We start from the raw sequence: 3400 nt of genomic DNA on the forward strand, positions 1-3400 counted from the left end.
AGACATTAAATTGCTTCCGTTGATGTCATCAGAAAAGGGGAAAGCGGGAGAGCGTTGCGCTACGTGCCTGTTTGTTTCTAATTAATGACTGAACTAATTTGAAGGGACAAATTAATTCATGTCAGAGTACAAGTATATGTATACATGTATGGATGTATGTGATCAATCAGTTTCATTTTTGTATTTCTTGTCCATAGAGAAAGAGCCGGACTCTAACATAGATTCAAGGCTCCTTCATTGGAACTTTTATCAACATCATCTAGGTATTTGTGCATATGTGTGTGTGTGTGTGTGTGTGTGCAGTATTTGGTGTTAGTGTATGCACAGATTTGTATGTTTGTTTTATGGATGCGTTTTTATGCATATATTTTCATGTCTAGATGCATGCATATGTATATATGTATGTATGTATGTACGCATGCAGACACACAAGCACATATGCAGATATATATATATATATATATATATATATATATATATATATATATATATAGTTCAAAAAAACAATAACAAAAAAACAAAAAAAACAACAAAGTGAGGACGTGATATGGATAGTATTATTGGACGCTCAGGAAAGGAAAGAGATATACTACTTGGATAGTATAGAGAATTACTTTCGATAAAAGAATGCGAGAAAATGTTTGACAAATTTATTAATGATAAACTACGAATTAAAACCAAACACAGACAGCTCACATAAGATAATAATAAAAGTCTTTATCATAAGATATACCACATTATATTATGCTTTATGACAGGATATCATAACATATAATCATTTATAGAAAACCAAGGGGCAGCAGATAATCAATCAAGAGGATCACTCAATTTATAGAATATTACTGACGCCATATTGCAGGAGATCGAAGACCGAAACGGGTTTAATCCTCCAATTCTGCGTGCTTCCATTTAATTTTTATCAATTTAAGTTTCGTATTTCTCTCCCTTTCCTTTCTTGACAAGGATTATCAAGAAAGCCAACGATGGCCTTTCTGCTCCATTAGCAGTATAATTTCAGTTGATAAAAAAGTCTTGTAAGAAATTGATCTTGTAACAACTTGGTTCGGGTTTCCGCTGGGATGAGTGAAGGCCACTTCAAAGGTTCACTTCAGCACTGTTCTGGTGGTAAATGAAACGATCATCCAGGTTCAATTCCACGTTGAGTCTCCCTGAAAAAAATGAGAATGGTGTAATAGTTATGACAGCATACTGAATAATTTTTTTGTGTGAAACATACATAAAAACTTGTAAGGATCTAGAATAACCATGGAATTGCATCTACAAAGTTCCCTTCCGTGGCACGTGTCCGGGGAAGGTTGTTTATGGAAGACCAGCAGTCGCCCATGCATACCAGCCTCTCTCCTTCGCCCCACCGATGTTATCCAAGGGAAAGGCAAAGACCGATACAGCTTGGCACCAGTGACATCGCAACTCATTTCTACAGATGAGTGAACTGGAGCAGACTGAAATAAAGTGTCTTGCTCAAGAACACAACACAGCCCAGTCCATGCATTGAACTCAATACCTCATGATTGTGAGCCCGACGTTCTAACCACTGAGCTATGTATGTATGTATGCCATTATTCAGGTTTATTTCAAGATTTCTTGCCAACAGAGAAAGAACCGGTTTCTAACCCAGATCCAAGGCTCCCATTGGAATTTCAACATCAACAGAGTTTGTATGTTTTGTTTTAAGTATGTCTTCTCATGCATATAGTTGTATGTCTAGGTATGCTTCACGTCTGGATAGAATAGAGACAGCTGATGAAGGGATATTCCAAGGGGCTTTCCGTTTTCCTATGTGTTCGTTCCGTTGTCTGTAGTTTATTGTTCTAACGTCCTGTACCCTGATATGCATGTATATACACATGTAGATGTAAGTATGTACATATATGTGTGTATACATGTATATATATTCTTTGTATTATTACATTATTGAACGCACACGTCCTATTTTGCAAGTAAGTCTACTATATATATATATATAGATATATATATATATATATGCAAATGATAAACTTCTGGAAAGTTTTACGGATTTTTTACACTTCCAGTGATGGATTAGGTGCATATATGTATGTATGTATGTATGTATGTATGTGTGCGTGTGTAATCATAAAAATGAACATATATGTATCTACAGTTATACGTATGCATATATGCGTTGATACACACACACACACACACACATTATATATGTGTGTGGATATATATATGTACTCATATGTATACACAGACATACCAGGACACTAAGTGAAAGCCGCTTATTATAATCGCGAAATCACGGATAATATCAACCGGATATTGTAAAATTCAATGGATCGTTACATGCGTGTTTGCTTCATGTTATTAACCCGTTAATGTTCTCGATAATTCTTCGTCCCAGATTGATAGCAGTAAGCGAAGCTTCCACCGACGAGAGGGAAATGGAGAAAAGGCAGAAGAGAAAATGGAGGTACAGGGGACAGTGGCGTTGGTAAGGGGGCCAATTGCTCATTTCTCATCAATGGAAGAAGAGAGCACACCCGTCTTGAACGAAGGAGAGACAACTACGGTGACACATAGAATAGCTGACACGTCAGTGGTATGACGGGAAGACGGGCAGACGGAGTGTTTGGTCGAGTGTTGGAAGGAGAGGAAAGAGACGGTTTGGAGGTAAACGTGACACACACACGCGAGCATACACACACATAAATATATATATATATATACATACGCATAATCAAACCTGTAAACACATACGAACACTTGCACACGCATGCACACACACACTCATAAACACATGTTTGTAGATAGAGACATAGAAGTATTAGATAACTGGATCGATAGATACGTACATACATAAAAAGGTAGACAGATAGATAGATAGATAGATAGATAGATAGATAGATAGATAGGTAGATAGATACTTCTACTCTTATTGTTTCAGTCATTTGACTGTGGCCATGCTGGAGCACCGCCTTTAGTCGAGCAAATCGACCCCAGGACTTATTCTTTGTAAGCCTAGTACCTATTCTATCGGTCTCTTTTGCCGAACCGCTAAGTTACGGGGACGTAAACACACGAGCATCGGTTGTCAAGCGATGTTGGTGTGTGTGTGTGTGTGTGTGTGTGGGACAAACATAGACACACAAACATATACACACACATACATATACATACATATATACGACGGGCTTCTTTCAGTTTCCACTCACAAGGCTTTGGTCGGCCCGAGGCTATAGTAGACACTTGCCCAAGGTTCCACGCAGTGGGACTGAACCCGGAACCATGTGGTTCGTAAGCACTCCTGCGCCTATGATAGATAGATTGATAGATAGATACGCAGCCTCTTGAAAAACATGAATGAACGAGTGAATGAATGAATCGGAAGGGAAGTGAGGGAATGAAAATGAATTTT

The 3400-nt window shown here is 38.0% G+C and overlaps 1 long non-coding RNA gene across 4 annotated transcripts in view; it reads right to left on the reverse strand.

Moving 5' to 3' along the window:
- Positions 1-636: 636 nt before the first annotated feature.
- LOC149131055 (uncharacterized) overlaps positions 637-3400 on the reverse strand; it is an 81111-nt gene continuing 78347 nt past the window's right edge. For all 4 annotated transcript variants that reach the window (XR_016238396.1, XR_016238399.1, XR_016238397.1 and 1 more), the window contains one exon: positions 637-1169. This is a non-coding gene — a long non-coding RNA (uncharacterized LOC149131055). The remainder of the gene's footprint in view (positions 1170-3400) is intronic.

The sequence above is a fragment of the Octopus bimaculoides genome, chromosome 25 (assembly GCF_046866305.1).
Source record: "Octopus bimaculoides isolate indiv1 chromosome 25, ASM4686630v1, whole genome shotgun sequence".
In the NCBI taxonomy this organism is placed as follows: domain Eukaryota; kingdom Metazoa; phylum Mollusca; class Cephalopoda; order Octopoda; family Octopodidae; genus Octopus; species Octopus bimaculoides.